The sequence below is a fragment of the Leopardus geoffroyi genome, chromosome A3 (assembly GCF_018350155.1).
Source record: "Leopardus geoffroyi isolate Oge1 chromosome A3, O.geoffroyi_Oge1_pat1.0, whole genome shotgun sequence".
Lineage (NCBI taxonomy): Eukaryota > Metazoa > Chordata > Mammalia > Carnivora > Felidae > Leopardus > Leopardus geoffroyi.
Window position 1 is genome coordinate 14,696,670 of NC_059336.1, and position 24,824 is coordinate 14,721,493.

Genomic DNA, 24,824 nt, shown 5'->3' on the forward strand with positions numbered 1-24,824 from the left:
GGAAAAGCGGCAAGAGATCTAATCACGAGTTGGGGAGAAGACAAGAGAGAGAGATCAAAGGAAAGGTGTGTGAGTATTTATTGAGCACCTACTGTGTGTATGCAGATGTGAAAGCAACAGTGTCCCAGCCCAGAACAACTTGCTGATGATTCAGTAGGTCTGACACCCTGGACGAGCACACACACACCCCAGGCAGGGGCCAGAGGGGGAGGGAGGGAGAAAGGACAGCTGAAGCAAATGGTAAAACCGAGTTGGAGGGGAAAGAGAACGGAAAGTGAGGAAATGCATCTGGGAGGGGCCGGCCTCCCGTCTCTGAAAGCATGAAAGAGTGGAGGCTAAGAATAGAGGGGAGAGAGACGGAGAGAAGGAGGGCCAAACAAAGCAGGGCTGGGAGAGATCAATGAAGGGGAATAAACGGAGAGAAGGACTTAGGGGAGGGAACAGGCTGGCACGAAGGAGAATAAATCTCAAAATAAATAAAAGTGTGCTGGAGTTTAGAGGGAGGGGTAGCCAGAGGGAGAGGAGATTCCAGTCACCAGGGAAGAGGCGAGGAGAGGGAGATGAAAATGAGGGAAGAGAGTGGGGATGGGAGGACCATGGGAGTGAGGTGGAGCCTGGGGTGCTGGGACCCACGGGGGTGGGGGTGGGGGGCTGGCCCGTCCTGCTTCCTCTTTGCCTGGAACTTCAGCAGCTGATGAGACATCTTATGTGTCTGGTCAGTGACCACGTGGCAGGACAGAGGTAGATGGTGGTCATGTCCCCCCCCCACCCCCCCTTACCCTTCACCCACCTATCCACCGGCCCTTAGGGGTCCCCCAACCCAAGACACAAGGTGGGTCTGCGGAAGTCCCTGGTCCTAGCCTACCTCCTACTGAAACAAGTTCAAACTGAGAACTAAGGGGTGGGGTGGGGTGGGGGTGGGGGTCTCTTCAACGAGGCTGCACCTTAGAGAGATGGGACCGAAGGGGGAGCCCTTGCAGCCGGGAGAAAGAAGCTGGGCGGGGCAGGAAGGGCCTCAGGCCGCGGAGGACTGAGTTTCAGGAGAATGGAAAATCCGGCCTGCTTGGTGTTCCTGGGCAGCCGGGAAGGTGGGGGTGGTGATGCGGGGACTCTGGGGGCCAAGGGGGCGCCAAACTTAGGACCGGGCCGTCTTGCCTGCTTACTTTGTTGGTTGCACGGATGTCCGGCATGCCCCCACCCACCCCAAGACGAAAAGCCTCAGTGCACCTCCCGGTGACCTAGCACCTCCCCGGGGACTGGACCCCGGCCTCTGTCCACCTCAAAGCGCCGTGGTTGCATCTGAAACCGGCAGCTCGGTGCAGGGGCCCTTCTGGGCGGCCAGCCCGGGGCGGCCCCTGGAGAAGCCTCCAGGCCCCACACTCGCCTGCGCCCCCTCTCCTCTGAAGCCGGGCTCCCAGAGGAGTGGGAGGGAAGTGGGGAACCCTAGACGCAGGAAAGTCAGGTGGTGGCGAAGGGTCGGGTCTCAAACCGGGGCCTCCCTGGAGCCGTCAGGCGGGGAGGGAGACGGTCCCCCTCCTGGGGGCGCTCCCTTCGCGCGGATCTGGCGCTGAAGGAAGGAGGGGCGCCGCCCCCCGGGGGTTTCCTGGGTCTGGGCCGCCCCGGCGCTGGAGAGGCCGGCCCCTCCCGGCGGGGGAGGGGCGCGACAGGGGCGGGGGGGGGGGGGCAGGTGGGGGGTTGGGGGCGGGGGCCGGGGCTCCCGGGCTGCGGGGTCCGGGCCCGGCGGCCGCCTGCGGCGCGGCGCTCCTGCCCGGCGGGCGCTGCATTCTCCGAGTCTCCACCAGAGGCTGCGGGAGGAAGGAAGGGATCCGTCCCTTGCACACTTCCCCCCTAGTCAGACACGCACACTCCCTCGCTCCCGCTCGCTCACTCCCTCGCTCCCTCGCTCTCTCGCTCACACACACACACACACACACACACACGCGCGCGCACACGCCGCCGCGGCTCCCCCTCTCGCGCCCGCTCTCCCTCCGGCTCCTCCGGGCGGCCGCCGGGCTCCGGACTCGCCCGCCCGCGCCGGCTCGCCCGCCCCACGCAGCGTCCCGAGGCGGCAGGACCGGGGGCAGCCCCGGGCCGCTCCCCGAGGTAAGGGCGCGGGGTGCCGCGGGAGGGGCGGCCGGATCGCCGCCGAGGGGAGGCTGCCCGGCCGGGAGGGAGCACCCCCCGGCCGGCGGGAGAGCGGCCGGGCGGGCGGCGCGGGGGGCGAGCCTCCCGCCGCAGGGGGAGCCCGGGTGCCCGCGCCCGGCCCCCGCGCGCCCCCTCCTCTCGGCGGGGCGGGCGGGAGGGAGTTTCCCACGTCCAAACTTTCCCCGGCGCGGAGCCGAGCCGCCTCTCGGCCCGGAGCCCGCGGCCCCCCGTCTCCCCCCACTCCGCCCCGCGCCCCTCCCGCCGCGCGCCGGGAGCCGCGGGGACCCCCGCGGGCCTCGGGCTGGCAGCGCCGGGGGCCGAGCGGACGCGCCGAGAGGGGCTGCGGAGGGGGCGCGGGGTCTCTACCCGGGGTGGGGTGGGGGCGGGACCCAGGCGTTCCCCGCGCCCCCACCCCCTGCCGCGGGGGCTCGGCTGCCGGGCCCCTCCCAGAGGCGGGGTTCGAGGCCGGGAAATACCGCACGGCACGAGCGTGAGCGCGCGGTGTGTGTGTGTGTGTGTGTGTGTGTGTGTGTGTGTGTGTGCGTGTGTGTGCGCGCGCGAGGTCGTGCCGCGTCCGGGGGCGCCCAGAGGCGGACTCGAGGCGCGGCGACACGCACGGCTGCGGCCACCTCGTGGGGAGGGGGCAGCCGGCCCAAGGGGACCCCCGCGGGCCGCAGCAGCGCGACCCCGCTGCCCTCGGGCCGTCGGACCGGCCCGCGGACCCGCCGTGAGCGAGGGACAGCGCTGCCCTCTTCCCTAGGACCCGGCTCTGGGAACACTGCCCCCTCCGTGGGAGAAAGATAGGGCCCGACGGCCTCACGTCCAAAGGGAGCGCCACTGGGACTGACCCTCGGGGGCCGGGGCGCTGCAGGGGGAGTTGTGTATTGTGTGGGTGCGCTGGGTGCCCGGCGGCCCGCGGTGGGCACGGCCCGGACCCGTCTCGCTAGTGCCTCGAGACTTGACCTCCCCTCTTCCTCTTCTCTGGCACTCTCGGGCCCCTGCCCCAGCCGGGGCGCGGCTGGAGACCTCCATGCCCGGCTGCGGCGGGAGGAGCTAACCCGGTGTCCCCCGAGGTCTCCCCGAGCTGCAGGGGCACCCCCTGGTGGCGGGCAGAGAAGCCGCAGTTTGAAGCCTGCCAAGGCTTCCAACGCTCGTGCTTCTGGGGAGGGTTCTTCCTTCGCAGTCTTCCCTCCCACCCCTCCAGGCCTGGCCAGAGGTTGCGCATGCCAATTCCGTTTTCCTTGGGTCTGATGCCAGCTCTCTCTGGGTCCCTGGGGCCGGCCAAGGTGCACAGCACAGGCAGAGGCTCATTTAAGGACTTTGCCTGCTGCCAGCCCTCTGTTGGCCCTTCCTGCGGGGCTCTGGAGCTCATCCTCTCCCTCTATGTTCAGTGCCACTGCCTGATATCAGCACGGCCATGGCCTTGGAACCCATAGACTCCTCCCTAACCGTCGTGCCCCTCTGTTCCTCATTAGTACCCCCTATACTTGTCCATCAGTGCCCACTCTGTCCCCCTAATTACCCCTATTCTATAGCCCTTTTTGGAACTTGGCCTCTACACCTATAATGTCATCCTTGGTCTTTGCTCATCTGTGACCATCTCTTCGGCCCATCTTCCAACCTGCATGCCCCAGTTTTTCTCTGTGGTGGTCACCTCTTAGGTACCCCCCCCCCCCGCCTGCCCCATCTACCTCTCCGCTCCACCCCTACCCTTCTCCCTTCCCCGGTGTCTGGGATGCCCCTCTTCCATTCCTTCTGTAAGGGAAGGCCATTGTCAACATTTAAACGCTGCTTCCTGAGCATGTCTGTATGCCCTTCTGAGACCATCCCTGCCAGTGCCTCTGGGGAAGGTACTTTGCAAAGCCAGCCAGGTCTCTCTCAGCCAAGGGGCAGCTGCCCCTCCTCGGGGGCCCTCTCAGCTGACTCCTGGAGACGAGAAACCCCCCACCTTCCTCTATTCCTGACTGTGAGCACTTTAGCAGCCACCTGGGCCCCCCTCTTTCCCATTTCAAAGTGTTGCAGACAGAGGCCTGGGTCATACAGCAAGCTGCATCCAGAGCCAGAATGGGGACCCAGGAATCCTGACTTCCAGGCCTCACCAGCTTATCTTATATTTAGGGCAGGTCTTTGGAAGGGGGGCGGTGAATGGAGCAGTTTCTTGCCTTTGAATTGCAAGCAGAACAAGAAGATACCCGCTTAAATGTAGGAGATGTTAAAGTTAGACCCCCAGTGCCCAGGGAAAGCTGTTGAAATAAATGCCTTTGGGGGAGAAGCCTAACAGCAGACACGGGAGGAGGGCATAGCTCCCTCCCTAAAGGAGCCCTGTGGCCCCAGGCAAGTCACAGCCCTTGGATAGAAAGTGTGTGATTTCAGGTGGGTTCTGGTGGTCTGGAATAATGTGCCTAGAGGCAGGACTTCCGATCCCCTTGTCATTTCTCTGCTTTTCCAGAGGCCTCTGCAGAAGCACTGAATGGCAAAGCTCTGGGGAAGTGGGGGTGGGCAGAGACCCCAGGAGGGCCTGTCTCACCCGGTTAGCAAAGTTTGGAGCAACCAAACTACCACATGGGTGATAGGAGTCAGCCAATTAAATTTCCTGCCCTCTCTCTGTTCTTTTTTTTTCCCCTCTTTTTTCTTCCATTAGGAAGCTCCATTCGGAAATGCAGCCTCAGGTATTCAAAGAGAGAGAGAGAGAATGATTTCTGTTTATATAACTCGGGCCGCAGCCAGCTCTCAGCGGGGCCTGGGAAGGGGTGGGAGCTGAGGATAGAGGCAGGTGGTTCTTGGGAAAGAGGAGACCCTAAGGAGGTGGCTTGGACTGGGGGCTTCCCCATCCTGCCCCAGAGTTGACCCAAAGAGGGCGCTAGGGATCAGGGACAAGACAGAATGTACTCCTGCCAGGCTGCGAGAAGACCCAGGCCTCAGGCCAGGCTCAGGAAGAGAAGCCTCATGTTCCCAGTGAGGGTGGGCATATCCTCTACCTCCCTGGACACCTCAGAGTGCCCTTAAGGTGGAGCTCTTGAGCAGAGGCTTTGCTTCCTGGAATCTTGTGTTTTGATACAAGCCTCTGTAAAGAAAGCCTTGTGTTGTGGGTTGGTTGGTTGGTTGGTTGGTTGGTTTTTTTCACCATCAGGACAGTCTCTGACCTCAACTTTTTCATCAGGGCAGTGGGTATAATCAGACTTTGTCTTTTCTCCCATGGAGGAGGCAAGGACTGACAAGCTCTATGTATCTGCCGGAGGGAGTGTTTTCTCATTGAGGATGATGCAGAGTGGCTGCTGGAACACGGATACAGGACAGAGTGGTTGGAGGCGTAGCTGTCGTGTACGGTTGGGCAGGTTGTTGACTGTCCCAGGGCACTCAATGCAGGAGGAGAATAGGGGTAGAAATCCATTGTAAGCTCCACTCAACAAATCAGGTGCCTTAAAGGCAGACTATGTCCTCCTGGAGAAAGGGACATCTTTCCCTAATTTGCAAGAAAGCCTTCCTATCCTAACCAGCCATGGGCCTGGAAGGCTACATGCCCCCCAGAGGAAGATGCCTTTCTTTAATTCTCACTAAGGCGGCCCAACGGGAGGTTAAGCGCAGCTCGCTCCTTAGCCCAGTCCTCTCACAATGGGGACACACCTTTCTGAATATGTGAGTCCGGGTCTGAACACATGCCTCATCAGCAGGTCGCTTCGTGCTATCACGTTGCAAGTAGGCTGGGAACTTCTTGCTTCCTCATCAGACCCACCAGCCTCCAGTCATCCACTGGCTACCAGCTCCCTCCATTGTGCAAGATAAAGTAACGGGTTAAGAGCATGGCCACGGGAGGCAGACCAGCCTGGATTTGGGACTTTCTGGCTGTGAGACTTTGGGCAAATTACTTTGCCTCTCGGAGCCTGTTTCCTTCCCTGTGAGATGGAGAAAAACAGTCATGCCTGCCTCGTGGGTTGTTACGAAGAGGAAATACGCGTGTGTACGGACCTCGGGCAGTGCCTGGCACACCGGATCCTCCATAAACGAGGCAGTATTGTTACTAGGTCCCCCCACTTGTGGTCTTGGTCCCCTCGGGGCCGAACGGTTGTTCCTCGGCGCGTAACTTTGCCTGCCTGCGCCCCTGCAGGCGTGGTCACCCCTGGAGGAGAGTGGAATTCTGTCAGAATCGCCAGGATCTGCCTCTGACCTCAGGATCCTTTAAGGGACTGCCCGGTCCCTGCGTGCGGCCGGGGCATCAGAACATGCGCTACGTGCCCATAGCTTCACTGCACTCTGGTCTCTGCCCTTTCTCCCCCTCCGTGCATCCCGCGATCCCTGCTCTGACCCAGACCTCACTGGCTCTGCCTGAACTCTCGTGGCAGCCTCCTCCCTGGCCTCCCAGCCTCTGATCTGCAATTCCGGCTGCAGCCAGAGCGATCCTTCTCTAACGCAGGTGGGTTCGTGTCACTTGTTTGATTAAAACCCTTCCATGGCTCCCCATCGCCTACTGAATTAAGTCCAGACTCTGCACCGTGACATTCAAGGTCCTTGTAATCTGTCTGCACCCTCCTTTATCTCCTACTGTGCCTCCAACCCGACACTCCCGCATTCAGGCACACCTGTCCTTCTACCTGAGCGCCCTTCCCCGTGAAGATCTTTCAAAGCGCTGAAAACCCAACTCAAACAGGACCTCTTCGTCCTCCTACCCGTCTTGCCGTCTGACTGTCCATCCATGCATTATCCAGTTAAAAGTATATATTTACACATACATATTAGGTGTTTATTGTGTGCTAAGCATTGTACTACACGCTCGAGGCACGCCCGTGAGCAAATAGACAGGATCCCAGCTAATGGGGGTCTGGTGGTCCCAGAAAGGAGACTGACGATTAAGCAATTCTCACAAGCCAGGATAAGAGCCAATTGTGTGCCGGGGGCGGGGCGGCCGATGCTGCCAGGAGGAAGTGGTTAAGCAGAGACCTGCAGGTTGGTTAGCAACTATCGAGGGGATGAAGGAGGGGACAGAGGATGGGGGCAGGCAAAGCAAGCTCCAGGCCAAGAGGCGAGGGGTACCAAGGCCCGGAGGTGAGGGGGGATTGGGGGAGAATGGCAAGTTTAGTTGCCTGAAGAGGAACATATAGAATTTGGGGTGCGGGCGTGGGAGCTACAGGAAACGAGGCCAGCCAGACGGACAGTAGTCAGGTCCTGTGGGTTTCAGAAGCCACAAGGAGAGACTGGACTTCACCTGGGAGCCATGGGGGCGCTGATGGGTTTTCAGCAGGGGAGTGGCATGGTGGGGGGTGTGCCTTCGGAAGGCTGACCCTGCTGCTGGGTGGAGAACAGTTTGTGGGGAAGACGGGGTCCAGCACTGCTGGAGGCTGGGGGCCGGCAGGGTAGAATTGGACAGGGCTGGGAAGCTTCCAGGATGTGGGGGAGCAGGGGAGCCCCTGTTTCTGATTGGGGAGGCTGTGTGGGGTCCTGGGAGAAGGGGCTCTCAAGGAGAGGTGGAGGCCATGCTGGTGGGATGTTCAGTGGGGACACTCAGTAGGCACTTGTGCAGAAAAGATTGAGCCCATCCAGAAGTAGGTCTAGGCCAGAAGTAGATCTTTGGACCCACAGAATGGATGAGATCACCCAGGATAAGTCTGTAGAATGAAAAGAAGGGACCCTCGCATCTCAAGGTGCAGGGGCATCGCAGGAAGCCTCCTCTGACCCATCCGGGCACAAGAGACTCCCACTCATACTGAGCCCAATAGCAACCAGTTCAGATTTTCTTTTATTGCCTTCTTTGTATTATCCGCTAGATCTGTGGTTCTCAACCAGGGGTAATTTTGCCTTTTGGGGATGTTTGGCAATGTCTAGAGATATTTCTGTTTGTCACCGCTGGATAGGAAACTACCACTGGCATCCAGTGGGTACAGGCCAGGGGTGCTGCTAAACATCCTACAATGCACAGGACAGCGCCCCCCCCCAAACAAAGAATTATGCAGCCCCAAAATGCTGATAGAGCGGAGGTTGAGAAACCTGGCCCTGGATGAAAAGATCCTGAAAGGGGGCATTGGGCTTTTCCATTTTGGTCTCCCTGGCATCGAGCGCAGCATATGGTGCAAGACAAGCCCTCCCTGCCCTCACGGAGTTCAATGTGGCCTCGGGGAGGGGGCCTCAGGCCACACAGCATTGCAATACCTAAGCCCAGTCCTACCCACGGCTGCCCGCTCCCTCCCCAGCAGGCTGCACCTGCCTCATATACAGGCACTGGTGGAGGAGGGAGGAACAGGTCGAGGGTCGAGGGAGAAAGCCCGGGCCGAAAAGCTGCCAGACACCCCAGAGGTTGAGGACATCCCGCTGTATGTAGTCTTTTCCTTGTCTTGTTAACTTCTGCCATTTCTTTACCACCCAAGTAAATAGATGTTATCTTTGTTTAAACAGGCGAGTTACAGGTAAACAAAATGAGAAAACAGAACTACCTGCTGAGTTGGTAGAGCATGGGCTCTGGAGTCAGAGAAAGCCAAGTTGATGGCCTGACTCTGCCATTTACTCGCTGAGTGAGCCTCCGTTTCTTCCTCTGGAAAATGGTTTTAATAAACCTACCCGACAAGACTGTAGGAAAGAGCGTAAGAGGTGATACCGACAAAGGCTATGACAAAGGTGATATAGACAAATGTGGGGCTGGTGGTTTTCAATACAGAGTGACTACATATGCATGTGTGTGTGTGTGTGTGTGTGTGTGTGTGTGTGTGTGTCTTTTTATATATGCAAGCATTTTTAATTAGCCATAATCCCACCACCACTTGGCTAACATTTCAGTGCATATCCTTCTTGACATATATAGATTTTTAAAAAATAAAAATGGCATCTTGCTTTATACATATGCCTTTGTAACCTGCTTTTTTCACTCTATAATATATGGTGAACGTCTTGCCATTTCGATAAATATACATCTACATCATCATTTTTTAAGAGCTGCATGGTTCTCCATTGTGTGGCTGGCCCATAATTCATTTAACCAGCCCCCACTGTTGGACATTTGGGTTGTTTCCAACACTTTGCGATTACAAACAATTCCGCGATGAACATCCTTGTACACACATCTTCACGTTCTTGTCCTGTGATTTCCTTGGGGACCACTTGGACATTTTTGGCAGAAGCCATGTGACCCTGACCCGTTTCTTCAAGTAGAAGCCCTTGGGCCCAGCAAGGAGGGGGTTGGGGGTCCCCGGGGAAAGGAGAGGATGCTGGATGGCAGAGAGAACTGCTTTGGCTCCTGGAAAGTGGGTTCTGATGTTAAGACCGGACTTCTCTGTGAGCGAAAAAGGAGAAGCCCCACCCTATCTCTCATTGTCACTGCACTGCTTGCAGAGTAGGGGACCGGCGGGCGGGGAGGTGGACTGTGTGTGTGTGTGATGGACAGAGTGACAGACACCAGGCAGGCGGGGAACACAAGGTGGATGGGCCCAGGCAGGCTGATGGATGGGTAGCCAAGGCAGATAGATCCAGGTCAGTGGGCAGACAGGATGATGGGCAGTGACGAGCCGGACAGATTCAGGTGACCACACATAGGACTGCAGCCTCCCATGAGGCCTGAGGAACCGGGGCTGCGGCGATGTATTCAGGGTCAACGGGGATCTCCTAGGAGATGCAGCCAGGCCCTGAAGCCAAGAGGCTCCCGGGGCTTCTGTCTTCTATCAGCCAAGCAGCCGTGTTTAGGATTACACGTTTTAGAGCTGAAAGGGCCTTTAGGGGTGGATGGGCCCAACCCCATCCAATAGACGGAGAACTGAGGCCCAGGGGAAAAGGGGACTTGCCCAGGGTCCTACAGTGTCACAGTGGCAGATTGGGTCCTTGGTCCTTCGTTGCATCCGTTTTCACTTCCCAAGGGAGCCTCTCGCCTGGGCTGACAGGGCCGAGGACTAGGTCAGCAAAGGAGGGGCTTCCAGCAGGGCAGGAGGCCTGGGAGGTCAGAGTGCCCCCTGTCACGGATTTCTCGCTCCGGCCACGGCCCTGTTTCCTCCACACTGCTGTGCGCTGTTGAGGACACAGATCCAGGAGCAGGACTGCGAGGTTCCATCCCTGCTCTGCTTCTCACTAGCTGGCTGACCTTCGAGAAATTGCCCCACCTTCGGCCTCAGTTTCCTCATCTGTACCTACCTTGCAGGTTCATTGAGAGGACTGAATGAGTTACTGGAGGGAAAGCCCTTAGAACAGCACCTGGCCTGGAGCACCGGGGTGGCGCAGTTGGTGAATTGTCCGACATCAGCTCAGGTCATGATTTCACGGTTTGTGAGTTCGATTCCCCACGTTGGGCTCTGTGCAGGCAGCTCCGAGGCTGGAGCCTCCTTCAGGTTCTGTGTCTCCCTCTGCCCCTTCCCCACTCACACTGTCTCTCTCTCTCTCTCTCAAAAATAAATAAACATTCAAAAAAGATTCCATTAAAAAAAAAAAAAAAAAAGAACAGTACCTGGCCGCAGTGAGTGCTGTATTTGCATTAACTATTAATGTTATGTGATTTTGCCTTTATTTTCCCCCCATTGAATTCTGTATGTGCTTGTGTGCACATGCGTGTGCTCAAAAGTAGGCTCTGCCTTTGAGGGCAAAGATTGTGTCTTTCTCATCCTGTATCCTCCCCCTGCCATCATTAGGGCCCTTCAGCCCGTTGAGCACATTGGAGGTGCTCAATAAATGTGTCTTGATGAAGTGGCTTATTTGATGACATCCAGTTGAAGGGATTAGGGAAGGTTTCATGGGGAAGGCAGCGCTTGAGCTGTGTGTTGAAGTCTAGGATGCTATTGCCACAGGTGGAGGTGGCCGGGAGGGCAGTCCAAGTGCTAGGAACAGCATGAGCAAAGGAGGGGAAGCTTGATGAATGTTGGGGCCACAGCCAGGCTGCATAGTAGAGGGTCCATAAGGGAGAGGAGTGAGAGAGGCTATGAATGGGAGGTTCAGCTGGATTAGGAAGCATGGAGCTCCAGGCAGTAGGAGCCATGGAAGGTTGTTGACTGGAGTTAAGAGGTAGGAACGCCATGTCAAGTCGATGGCATTGTTTCAGGGTCAGCTTTAAGGAAAGAGAAAGATAGCTGAAGTCATCCTGGAGACGAGCTGGGGGCTTGAGTGAGGTCATGAAGGACTGGGGCCAAAAGGAAAAGTCATCAAGGAAATAAGATCATCAGGTCTCAGAGCTGCTTGGTTGTGGGAGATGAAGGAGAAGTGATATATGGACAGGTCTCAGGCCTGGGTATCTGAGAGAACTGGGGTGCCATTAATCAAATTGAGGATTCTATACTTGGGAGATTTGGGGGAAAGTTGAGATGCCAACTGAGATTATTCATCCGTCCAGCATCCTGTCTAAGCCATTCTTCCTTCCATTTATCCATCCATCCACTCACCTGTCCATCCATCCATCCATTCATTCATCAATTCATCCATATATCCATCCATCTAGCCACTCAACTGTCCATCCATCCATCCACACATCCATCCACCCATCCATCCATCCATCCATCCATCCTCCTCCTGCCCACCCATCTCCATTTAAACATTCATCTGCCCACAGGTCACCCACCTCCACCCTCCATCTATCTACCTGTCATCCACCACCATTACCAACACCTGTCTTTTCATCTCTTCGCTACCCATCTCCCTGCTGTCATTCATCCATCAATCCGCCAATGCATTCATCTATCCGCCAATGCATTCATCCATCCAAGATACACTTCTTGTGAGCCTTCAGTGTGCCAGGCTGTGCTAAAGCCCTGCCACAATCATTAGGAGATGCCTACTCATAAATATAGTAATCAGAAAAACCAATGGAGGGACCAGGATTCATTTACCTAGAAGAGAGAAATTTGAGAGGAGACGTTGCATCTCTGAAGCTATGACAGATGCCCTGATAAAAGGTGGCCTGCAGATCAGCCATGTTCTATTCCCAGGACAGAACAGAGGAAATTGGCCGCATTTGCAGTTGAAGGGATTGAGGTTAGCTTGGAGGGAGAATGACCTTACTGATCATTACTGGTGTCTGAAGTACCTACTGAGAATGTGTTTGGGCTGCAGCAGGATACGAAATCCACATGGGTGAAGTCAAGGGAATGGGTGCCCACTGGGGCATTTATGGAATAGTTAGCGGAGAAGGACTCAGGGCTCAGCTGGGTGGAATGTTCCAGTGGGCGTGGAGAAGCAGAGGACCAAAATGAGGGGTCTTCAGGGGACGGGACCTGGGTGGGCCAAGGAGGGAAACTGTGGCTGCGTTGAGCCAGGACAAAATAAGGCACCGAGGTGATGGCTTGGGAGGAAATAGCTGCATTCCATTCTCAAAACAACCCTCCTTCGAGGGCTCCTCCATGGTCCTCTCCCAGCCCCCTACCCTTCCTAAACTAACATTTCCGTCGAAGCCCCGATCCTCTTACACAGCCCTGACCCCTCCTGGAGCCTCTGTCCCTTCGATTTAGCCCTCGGTCCCCTCACTGAACCCATGTTTTTCTCTTCTAAGTGTCTGTTCCCTGAAGATCCCCCCCATTCTCCTCACAAGTCCCAGGCCCCTCAACTGAGTCCCTGTCCAGAATCCTCTCCTCCAGAGCCCCCCCCCTCTTCTCTGAACCCCATCTCCCTGTGGAGGCTCTCTCCTCTCACGGCAGGGAGCCGCCCCCACTCCCCAGCATTGCCAGCAGAGCTCATGCTCCCCTTTGCAAGAGCTCTAGCCCCTCCTGGATCCCCCACCCCCTCCCGAAGCCCCCAGTCCTCTCCCTGAGCACCGCCCCACCCCCGAAGCCCAAGCCCCTCTCTGGGCACCGCACCACTTCACGTAGCTGCTGGCCCCTGTTCCTAACAGAATTCTGTCTCTTTTCTGGACCCTCCTCTTCTCCCTGAGCCCAGTTTCCTCAGGGGCCCCCCCTCCCCCATCGCAGAGCCCTGTGCCAGCCCCCTGCGCCATCCACCTCCAGGAACCAGGCCCTCTCTCCTTCAGGCACCTGCTCTGAAGCCATCCCCAGGGGCTCTGCATGCACCCGGTGAGCCCACCAGCCCCTCCCCACAGCCAGCTCTGTACCCCGGGGGGGTTGGGGGACGGAGGGGCTCAGAGGTCCCCAAGTGGGCTGGACTGGGGGTGGAGACCGGCGGCTTTGGCAGCTCAGCTCCGCTGGCTCGTGGGCTGGGAGAATCTGGAGACTCTCGCTGCTTCTGGGTTAGGAAAACAATCGCAAATTAGAGAAAATGCTCTGGGAAATTGCTCCGCTGCGCGAGAGGGAGGCCGCCTCGGGAGGGAGGCAAAGAGACTCCTAAGCCAGCAATGGCTCCCTGTGGCCTCACCCATCCGCTCCAAACCATCTGCTTGGCATTTGAGGCCCCATCCCATCGTCTGACATGGTTACCCGCAGAGCCCCGACAACACCTGCTAAGCCACGGCTCCGAGGTCCGTTCCCACCTGCGGGCCTTTGTTCACGTGGCCTGAACTCTGCCTGCTCTTGGGTCTGAACTTGGGCCGCCTTTCAGCCCTTTGGGAGCCCTTGTTACCTGTCCCGACTCTTTGGCGGTCCCTCCAGGACAGGAAGCTTGTCTAAAGGCAGACAGAGGCAGACAGATCTGGGCATCAGTCCTCCTCGGACGCATATTAGCTGGGTGGCTTCGGGCAAGTCTCTTTGATGTTCTGAGCCTCGGTTTCTCCATCTGTAAAATGGGGAGAGTGAGATCTCCCTTGTGGGGTTGGGACTGGGAATGACTGAAGTAATGGGCACACGGCGCGCTGCTCGCAGGAGGTACCAAAGTAATGAAGGTGCCCCTCACCCCCTCACAGCTGGGTCAGAGCTTCGCGCCGTGAGGGCCGGGGTTTCGCCACGAACGTCCACTTACCAACATCCCCCACCGCCCACTTGCCTGCCCTCCATTCCCCTACCGAGAAGATACAAAATGAGGGTGCATGAACTTCAGGACAAGATCTGGGGGGTTCCTGCTAGAAGACGAAGCAATGAAAGTCGAATGTTACCAGTCTTCTGGCTGTGAGGGCATCTTGCGTCGGAAGGAATTAGGATAGCGGCCGAGAGTGCGGACTCTTTCGCCGGACTATCTGTGTCCCTCTGCTGCCCCTCCCTGGCTGCCTGACCTTGCACGACTTAACCACCTCAGTTTCCCCATCTGTAAAATGGGGCTGGTGGCCACTGTACCTGCTTCACAGGGTTATGGTGCAGCTTTGGTGAGTTAGTATTTGTGCAGGACTCGGAACTGTGCCTGCCGCTAGTCAGGCCCATAAAAGGGTTTGTTTGGTAGAACCAATGAGGATGCAGGGACATAGGAGTGGACAGCGGGGGAGCTCAGGCGAGACAGGAACTGGGCTTTCAGAGCTGAGTTTTTGCAGAGTTAGAGCCCAGCCAGCTGCCTGCCAAACCGGGCTCTTTCTGAATAAGGAGAGCGCAGGGTGTTCTCGAAGGAAAAAGGCTTTTTCTGGAGACCACTCGAGTGCCTCTCTGGGAGAAGGCCGGGCGCAGGGACACTAGACGCAGAGACACGCTCTGGAGAGGGCGGAGGGGGAAGGGGTCCAGGGCCCTTGGCTGTACCCCCGAGCCCCACGAAATTCACCTGCCCTTTCCCTGGCCCAGCGGTGGCCCCTGATTACACTTCCTGTCGGTGAAAGGTGAGCCCTGCTGCTGTCTGAAGGGGGACAGAGACGCTTTGTCAAGGGGTCTGCGAGAATTCCCTCCCGCTGTCTGGCTGAGAGAGGAGGGGAGGGCTGTCCAGGAGCCCCCTCCTCAACCGGGAGGAGCCCTTGTTACCCGGAACTAGCCCTGATTCAGAGCATCGGCTCCGGGCGGGGACTGGGCTGGGGACTCCAGACACTGGTCCTGGCCCTCGAGGAACTTGGGAGAAACAGCCAATTCCTGGAGTTGCTCTTCTCCCTGGCCTCAGTTTCCTCATTTGACCTTCTCCTGTTTACAGAGTGGTCCTCCTTCCTGCCGCTCTCTTTCCATCCTTTTCCCAAGACTCCTCCCCAAGCAGAGGATGGGAGGGGCACTCCTGGAGGAGAGAGAGAGAGAGAGAGAGAGAGAGAGAGTTTGTACAAACTGGGGGCATGGCTGGAACTTCTGATTGGCTGGTCAGGACCATTCTTTTCCCCGGTTGCCATAGCAGCCATTTCCTGGGGTTGTCAGTGATGAAACTCATAATATTGTTTTCAAATAATCCGTGTAATTGAAATAACAATTGAGCTGTTAACTCGTCTCTCACACCCGGGCTAGGACACATCCTTCCCTCCTACACCCTCCTACCCACCCTGGGAGGCTCCAGCCCCTTCCCTGGATAGGAGGAGCAAAGAGGCGGCTTCCTTGCAGAATCCTAGAAAGTCAGGCCCCCAGAGCTGAACCCAAATCAGAAACCCACTCCCTTTGCCTCCAGAAGCACAGAGGAGGTCGGGACTTTCACCAGGGCCACACCGGACGGAAGCAGCTGAATTGGGACACAAAGTTCTGCTTTTCCGGGGAGATTGGAGTTGACATGTTGCTTTGAGGGACTGACAGATAAAACCACAGAGCTGTCCCCTTCTAAGGACTTGAGCTTGTAGGACCCCTACCCCACCCCTACCCCTGTGTGACCGGTGAACAAGCTGAGCCCTGAGAAGTTCAGCTTAATTCAAGTGTTCTTGTAACTTGTCAGAAAATACCTGTTGAATGGATGGGCCTCAAAGAGCACAGGCCACTTCTCTCCCTCTGTCACCCCTGCCCCCCCGCCCCCCCCCCCCCGCCAGTCAGGGACTGAGACCCGCTTTCTTCAGTTGGAGAGCTTCCTGGAAGAGGGGGTTGAGGGCAATTTGCGGACGTGTGGCTTCGAGGACGAGGAGGAGAGATTTCTGGAGGAGACGAGAGAGGGAGGGAATTCAGATCCTCCGCTAGCTTGGGTCTGAGGCCGGGATTCAGAGCCTAAGTGTGAAGAATGCAGGTCCCTGCCTAGTCCTCACACTGGGATGGCCTGGAAAATGGGAGAAGCAAGGCCTTTTTTCTATGAATACTCGCCGCCAGGCACACGTGGGATGCAGGTCTGCACAGACAGCTCCCTGTAGTGGCAGCTCCACGGAGGATAAAAGCATTTTTTAAATAGCGTCTGGTCGCTGTCCAAGGCTCTCCCTGGGTCCGCAGACTGTGGGGGTGGCTGGGGCGGCAGGCAGGCACTTGCTGGGAGTGGGGGTGGGGGTAGTCTTCTGAACGTGAGACTGGGTGACAGCAAGAGGTTGGCTTCCTTCCCTGGATTCTAGAGTGTTGGATCCGCCAAGGGTCTTGGCAACCATCTACGGCTGCCATTCATTCATTCTTATTTATTCAGCATTTATTGAGCATCTACTCTGCACCAGGCACTGTGTGGGCCGTGAGGATGTAAGGATTAGGGGCCCCCAGCCCCTGTCTTCAAGGACTCTTTCATTCTAGAAGGGAAGGCACCCACACCCAACACCCACAGGTGCTCTAGAGGGTTCGCGGGCGGTAGGTGGCGAGGGAGCCCAGAGGGAGGCGTGATTAGCTGTGCCTGCAGGAATAAGAAAGATCTGGAGCAAACGAGTTGGGCTCAGTCTTGAAGGATGAATAGGTCTCCAGGTAGATAAGGGGGTGAATGGTATTTCAGCGGTGATGGCATAAGCCAAGGCAGGGACGTTTTCACAGCTAGTGAAGTTCTTTTGGCTCAAATGTTGGCCGCCTTTGAGGAAACTGGGTTCTGAAGACGGGCAGTGACTTGTCCAAAGTGCCACCTCAAGTTGGGGCACAGCCGGGACTGAGACACAAGATAACTTTGTCGGAAAACCGGAACATCAGGGGCGCCTGGGTGGCCCAGTCGGTTGAGCGTTGGACTTCGGCTCAGGTCATGATCTCATGGTGTGTGAGTTCGAGACCCACACTGGGCTCGCTGCTGCCCGCGTGGAGCCTGCTTCGGATCCTCTGTCCCCCTCTGTCTGCCCCTCCCCCACTTGTGCTCATTTTCTCTCCAAAATAAATAAACATTAAAAAAAATATATTAAAAAGAAAGAAAGAAAGACAACCAGAACATGGGAGCTAGGTGAGGCTTTGAAAGGCTCTAGTCCAAACTTCCCGTTTTTCAGATGGGGACACAGAGGGCCAGGGATGCCCCACGGCAAGGATATGGCAGAACTGGGATTTGAAAGCTGGTCTATGGGGTGTCAAAGGCTGAGCGATCTTCACCGAACCGAGGCTGGGAGCAGAGGGAGCAGCACCTCAGCTCAGCTAGAGAGCAGCGGGCCCGGCAAGGACAGCCTGCCCTATGCCCTCCTGTCCCACCGTTGGCACTAACATTCGCTCAGGAGGAGCGTGAGTCCAGCAGGAGGGCTTGGCTGCCAGACCTTTCTCTCGGCTGAGTGGACCTGAGTCCTGTTTGCAGTCCTGCCCCTGATTCTCTGAGCGACCTTGGGGAAGACATGACCCCTGTCCAGGTCTTAGTTTCCACGATCGTCTGTGTCTCGTCTGCGTCGTAGGAGGACCCTCCTTGCCTGCTCCCCGGGGCAGCGTGGGGGGGCGGGGGGAGGCACTGGGGGCTCTTTGGCAGTTTCTGGACTCACTTTTTAGAGGCCAGGGAGGCTGCTGAACCTCCTACCGTGTCCAGGATGCCCCCACCACAGAGAACTATCCGGTCCCAAATGGCAACAGTGACGAGGCAGAGAAGCCTTGCCGCGGGAGCCTGGTGGGTGGAGATCAAATGAGCCACGAGAGTGGGCACCGAGGGCCGTGCAGAGAGGCACCCCGCGCTCTAACGCAGAGACGCAGACGGACAGGCTGTGTGGAGAGGTACTTAACCTCCCCGGGGCTCGGTTCCTTCATCGCGGGAACAGGGCAGCAATGACAGTGCCTGTCTCGGGAGCCGGCGGAGAGGCTGGGAGGAGATCACACGGGCAGATAGCAGAGGGAGACGGCAACCCAGGAAGCCCGGGACCCCCACCCCGAGCCCCTCCACTGCCAACACAAGCCTCGAGCCCCTGAGCTCAAACTCCCGGAGCCTGCCGCTCCCAGCCAGATCTTGGACACCTTAACCTCTCTGTGCCTCACTTTCTCGCGTGTAGAATGCGGATTACAAGCAGTAGCCGCCCCGCAGGCTGGGGGCGGGGGGGGGGGGGTGGCAGATGAAAAACGAGCTAACAGATGTAAAGCACTTAGAGTGGCTCAGAAGCAGCGCTCTGCCACGGCAGCCACTGCCACCACCGCGTCTGTGGTCACTGCTGTGCTGCGGGTTCCGTCTGGAACCCGGGAGGCACGGGTGCAATTCTGGGAGGTGTCTCAGACACTCGTCCCTGCGGGTGCCACAGCTGTCTGCCCTGGCCCTCCTCCCCCTGACCCAAGCCTCCCGCAGACCCCGCCCACGTCTTTTGCCACCCTGCCCGGCTGTGGGGCTCCCTCTCTGCAGCCCCCACCCTGCTGGTCTGTGACTTCTAGGATCCCAGCTCCACCCCCAGAGCCAGGGGGAGCTCCACGGGGGGGGGGGGGGAGGACACGTGTGCACCTGCTCCTTCCTCCCTAACGCTGGCCCCATCACACCAGCCCGCAGCCCCGAGCGCTCATACCCCAGCCCTGGCCCACCTGGATGGGCGCCTGGCCCACCCTTCAGAGAACAGACGAACTCTCCAGCACCCTCTAGCACGGGCCTCCTCTGCTTCAGCACTATCGGCAGGTGGGGCCCCGGATCATTTTTTTGTTGAGGGGGCGTCTCTGTGCCTCGCAGGGCATTTACCAGCCTCCCTGGTCTCTACCAGCTAGATACCAACAGCTCCCTTCCTCCTCCAGACGTTGCCAGTTGTCCCCTGGGCGCCCAAATCACCCCTGGCGGGGAACTACTGTTCTAGAACTTTGCTATAAAATGTGAGTTTCTGGGGGCGCCTGGGTGGCTCAGTCGGTTAAGCGTCCGACTTTGGCTCAGGTCATAATCTCACGGTTCGTGGGTTCAAGCCCCGTGTCGGGCTCTGTGCTGACAGCTCAGAGCCTGGAGCCTCCTTCTGATTCTGTGTCTCCTTCTCTCTCTGCTCCCACCCCTCCGCTCTCTACCTCTGTCTCTCTCTCTCAAAAAGAAAGGAACATTAAAACATTTTTTTTTTTTTTAAACAATGTGAGTTTCTGTCTTACAGTGTCCTGGCAGAGAAACTTTTTTTTTTTAAGTTTATTTATTTTGGGAGATAGAGAGAGAGAGAGAGAGAGAGAATCCCAAGTAGGCTCCACACTGCCAGCATAGAGCCCAACTGGTGGCTCGAACCTACGAACCGTGAGATCACGGCCTGAGCTGAAGTCTGCTCAACTGATTGACCCACCCAGGCGCCCCTGGCAGAGAACCTTTTAAAACCTAATGACTGTCTTCAGTTCAGGCCCCTGGCTCTGCCCTCAGCTTTTTCCCATTTTCTGACCAAAGTTCCAATCCTTTGACCCATTCCCCACACCGGCTGGTCACAAGCATCAGGCCCAACTCCCCAACTCTCGGCCCTAACCAGAAACCCTGGATCTTAACTTCGGATCCAAAAGGTCACCTTGTTCCCAACCCCAACCCTCAATTCAAATCCTAATCCTAAACCCTTGACCTGTTTCAAAACTTCAGATTCCTTAACCTCAAACAGAATTCTCAGCCCAAAGCTTAGCCCCAGCAGGAAACCTGCACCTTCCATATCCTGCTGGCACCGGCTCCTAATCCGGTCCCTCGGTCTGTCTCTGGCCTCTGGAGAGTCTCTGGCTCAAGCTTCCAGGCTTTTCCCTCCAAAGTAGCGCCAGGTCATGGGGGGGGGGGGGGGGGGGGGAGAGGCAGGAAGGCTGTAGGAATAAAAGGCTCCAGGAGGCAACTCAGTCTGTCTCAAAATGCCCTCCTCAAATCACCCCAGGCAACCCATCTGGAAATTCTATTATTTATCCATTTGTTTATTCGAACCTTTAATGGACACTCACTCTCTGCGGCCTCTGCCTTGGACACCAGAAAACCCGTGGCGAGTCGGACCCCACTGCTGCCTACTATCTGCTGGGGGAGACAGAGAGGTAGGAAAAAAGGAAACAGTTAGTTAAAAGCAATGATTCCGGCATCATTCGAGAAATCGCCACTGAGCACCTACCTAGTGCCGAGCACTGTTCTAAGGGCCGGTGATACAGCACTGAGCACAAAGGGCAAAGCCTCGACCCCCAGAGCTCACATTAAAGGGCCAGGAGGCAGATCAGAACTAAGTAAAGTGTAAAATGCCGAGCAGTGCTAAGTTCTAGGTCGGGGGGAAGCAGGCTAAGGGTTGAGGGAGGATGAGGGACAGAGGAGCTGTTCTACCCAGGTCGTCAGGGAAAGCCTCACAGACTCGGCCATGATGGAAGCCGAACGTCGAAGGCAAGGGGAGAGTGAGCCAGGCAGATATCAGGGGCAAGCGTGTTCCAGGCAGGAGGACCAGCCTATGCAAAGGCCCTGAGGTGGGAATATACCTGTTATATTCAGAGAACATCCAGAAGGCCGGTGCGGCTGGACTAGGGGGGCAGGGATGGTGGGAGGAAGCGAGAGGTAACAAGAGGCCAGATCATGTCGGGTCTTATGAGCCATTTTACTCTGAGTGAGATGAGAAGTCGAAGGGGTTTAAGAGGAGGAGTGTTTTGATCTGATTTATAACACCCATCACTGAGAACAGTCTGCAGGGGGCAAAGGCAGAAGCAGGGAGACCAGTGAGGAGGCTGTCGCAATAACCCAGGTGAGAGATGACGGTGGCTGGGACCAGCCTGCTAACAAGGAAGGTGGCGAGAATGGCCGGATTCTGGATCTATTTTAAGGTAGAGCGGGCGGGATTCGCTGATGGATTGGATGCTAGGTGTGAGATGGCGTGAAGTCAGGAATGACTCCGAGGCTTTTGGCGGAAGCAGCTAGAATAATGGAGTTGCCAGATCCTGAAATGGGCGAAGCCGGACAAGGAGCGGTCCAGAATTTATTTGATTTGATTATTACTTGTGTGTATGTTGCAGGCAGAAGTCAGGAGTCCCGTTTTGGTCATCCTGAGTTTCAGGCGTATTTGAGACTTTAGGAGGTGGGGTGGCAGGGAGAGATCGGCCTTCACTCGTGGAGGTCAATAGCAAATTGATGGGCTTTCAAGCCGTGGGCTCGCGTGCGGTCACCCAGGGAGTGTTGACAGAAAGGAAGAGTGACCCAAAGATTAAGCTCTGGGACCCTCCATATGGACAGAGATGCGGTAGAAACAGCAGAGGAGAGAGAGCCTTGGGGTCAGTGAGGCGCGGGGAGTCGGAGGACCATGTGATGTACCTTACCTTTGCCTTTGGCACACTTTTTCATCAAGTTGTGGGTTTTTTTAAAGCTTATTTATTTATTTTTTATTTTTTAACATTTATTCATTTTTGATAGGCAGAGCGTGAGTGGGGGAGGGGCAGAGAGAGAGGGAGACACAGAATCGGGGGCAGGCTCCAGGCTCCGAGCTGTCAGCCCAGAGCCCGATGTGGGGCTTGAACTCACGAACTGTTGAGATCATGACCTGAGCTGAAGTCAGACGCTCAACCGACTGAGCCACCCAGGCGCCCCTGCCCCTCCCTGCTCTTAAAAATTAATAAATATATATATTTTTTAATCCCCCTTAGACGAGACTGGGGAAGCACATTCCAGGGAGAAGGAACAGTGCATGCAAAGGCTCAGAGGCCTACAGACCCCAGGGCACGCAAACTGAGTTCGTGGTCTCCAACCCTCCAAACCCGCTGCTCTCCCTCTGTTCTCCACATCGCCCATGGGCCGCCGTGGAGGCCTCCCGGACAGGTGCATTCCTACTGTGTCCTGAGGATTCTAGGAGCAGTCCCATCTCTAGGATGTACATCCTGTCACATCATCCAGGAGCGGGCCTCTCCTTTCTGCCCTCACTGCCCCCACCCTGGACTGTTCACCTGGACAGTACCTTCTCCCATTTCCCTGTTTCTTTCTCAGCACCCCGGGAGGGCCCCAGCTGGGTGAGGGGGAGCCAGTCTGCTTTACACACACAGCGTCCCGGGTGAGTTTAAAAGCAGAATAAGGTTCATGCCAAGCTTCCGTTTCGGAAGCCTTCTCTCACTTGCCATCACTCTCGGGACGCAACGTAAAGTGTACCTTGACCCAGGAGGCCCTGCGTGGCGTGGCCCCCTCCTACTTCTCCTGACCCACCACCTCCTGCTGCCTTTTGACTTTCTCACCTGGGCGTCCAGCCAGCCTCAAGACCTTGACCCGCGCTGCCCCCTGCACCTGACTGCTGTCTCCTCCCCTTGCCCACCCCACCGGTTCAGTTAGCACCCACTCCTCTCTCCAGTCCGAGAGAGTTAGGCTTGGCAGGGAACCCTTCCTAGAGTTGGGGCCGCCCCCCCCCCCCGCATGATGCCCCCTTTGCTCCCCGTACCTTTCTTTTGTAGTCATTATCCCCCAATTTAATGCAGTCGTGAGTGAATGGTAATAATAGAAAAGTTATTGAGTACTTGTGCTCCACCAGAAGTGCTAATACGTTACGTGTTTTCATATATTTCATATATATTTCATATATTTTTAGCCATTGGATTCCTCACGCAACCCCAGGAGGTAGCTACCGTTATTATTCCCATCGTACAGAGGAGGAAACTGAGGTCTGGAGGAGGTTCTCTGCGCCACGTCGCAGCTAGGAAAGAGACAAACTGTGATGTGGGCCCAGGCCACCCGGCTCCAGAGCCCGCAGACGTCTGTCTTTCCTACTCGATGTTAAACAAGCTGAGGAAGCCGGGTCTGTCTCGTTCAGAGCTTTGTCCCCTGCCTCCTTCAGAGGGCTCAGTAAATGTTGAATGAATGAATGAATAAATGAGTAGGAGTTCGAGCCGTACAGGGCTGGTGGTGTGGGAATGCGAGCAGGGAGGCTGGAGCGGTAGACGGGATGAGACCAGAAGGGCCCTGAATGGCAGCCAGATGAGCCCAGAGTTGGCTCCGGGCCACGGAACTGTGGGGCTTTCTGGAGCAGAAGAGGGCGGAGCTCAGATAAGTATGTTAGGAAGACCCCGCTGCTGGCTGCTGTGGAGGGGGCCCCCCGAGCTGGGGTCCTTCCCTGCCCAGCAGCCAGGCAAGATTGGCACCTGCCCCCTCCCACTTGGCCCTATTAGCATTCCGCGTGTGGCTTGGGCTCCACAATTAACACAAAGGTACAGTCATTCATTCTGACTGGCGGACTCAGGGGATCAGCCGATCGGGGGCTGGCTGCGCGGGGCTTCTGCTGGGAAGGCATGTCACAGCACAGCGGCCACCGAAATGAAAAGCTATTAATAATGATCCTGGAACTTCACTCCCATCAGCTGTTTGTTTAAAGGTGTTCGGTACTCGGAGCCGCCTGATTTATGTGGGCAATAACGCGCCCCGGTCGGTCTGCACTTTTTAAAGCAGCGCTAATGGGGTGAGACCCAGACCCCGGGGGGGTGCTGGGGAATAAGGCTTGAAGGCCAGGCCTGGTCAGGCTCAGACCTCAACTTCCTGCCCAGCGCCACCTTAAAAGGCCCTGGAGATGGCAAAAAGGAGAGAGCCGAATGAGCCAGGGGAACTGGGTTCAAATCCAGCAGCTCCGTCTTCTTTCCCTCCCTGAGCCTCAGTTTCTTCGTCTGCACTTGGAGCGTAAAAACACCTGCATTGCAGGGTTGATAGGGCGATCCATGAGAAGCATATACAGTAAGTGCTCAGGAATACCTTCATTTCCCCCCCCCCCCCGCTTTCTCTTCTCCTACTAGAAGACTGTCCCCACCGCCTGCAAAGCAATCTCCACCACCTACCCAGCCCTCTCCAGAAGGGAGAAACCTTCAATCCCCTTATTTGTTGAGCATCTACAGTTGTATCTGACATTTACATTTCAGGCAGCCTCACAACCACGGAGGAAGAGACATGGTATGGTGCCCACTGTAGCGATGAGAAGATGAGAACACGGAGGCTCAGAGAGGGAAAGAGACAAATCCAAGGTGGCCCAGCTCAGGGTCTACTACGCTGTGAGTTCCAAATGGGCAGAGATTTTATCTATCTTGTCCACTGCTGATCAGCCAGCACCTTGCACGATGCCTGGCACATAATAAGCGCGCAATATACGTTTGTGGGATTGAAAACAAGAACTGTCAGGACCCTGAATCTTTGACTTGGGGGGTCACTGGCCTTTCTACCACCCAATCCCACGGACAGACGTGGTCAGAAGAGCTGGGTCCTACCCTTACCTCGTAGGTAGTTTCCGTAATGGGGACATTGGATCTAACGACTCTGCAGAGGAGTTCCTCGAGCTTGGCGCCGTTGACATCTTGGGTCGGGTGACTCTGTTGTGGGGCCGTCCCGTGTACCGTAGACTGTTTAGCAGCATCCCTGGCCTCCCCCCCACGAGATGCTGGTAACATCACCCTAGTTGGACAATCAGAAAGGTCTCCAGGGGCGCCTGGGTGGCTCAGTCCGTTGAGCATCCGACTTCGGCTCAGGTCATGATCTCACGGTCCGTGAGTTCGAGCCCTGCATCGGGCTCTGTGCTGACAGCACAGATTCTGTGTCTCCCTCTATCTCTGCCCCTCCCCCACTCGCGCTCAGTCTCTGTCTCTCAAAAATAATAAACCTTAAAACATTTTTAAAAAATGTCTCCAGACATTGCAAATGTCCTCGGGGGGTGGGAGGGGGCGGGCAAAATCCCTCCTGCTTGACAACCTCTGCCCTAGGAGCTCTCTCCAACGAGGCACAAATGCCGAACAGTGGAGGTTTACCTTGTGATCGGAGGTACAGAGGAGAGATGAGACTTGAATGCACGACCT

General features: G+C 56.7%; 1 protein-coding gene across 1 annotated transcript in view; it reads left to right on the top strand.

The window, feature by feature from the left end:
- Positions 1-1,724: 1,724 nt before the first annotated feature.
- The window catches only part of CDH22 (cadherin 22), a 122,583-nt gene continuing 99,483 nt past the window's right edge, over positions 1,725-24,824 (top strand). Inside the window, exon 1 of the mRNA XM_045444393.1 lies at positions 1,725-2,103. The gene's annotated coding sequence lies outside the window, so the exon portion shown is untranslated. The remainder of the gene's footprint in view (positions 2,104-24,824) is intronic.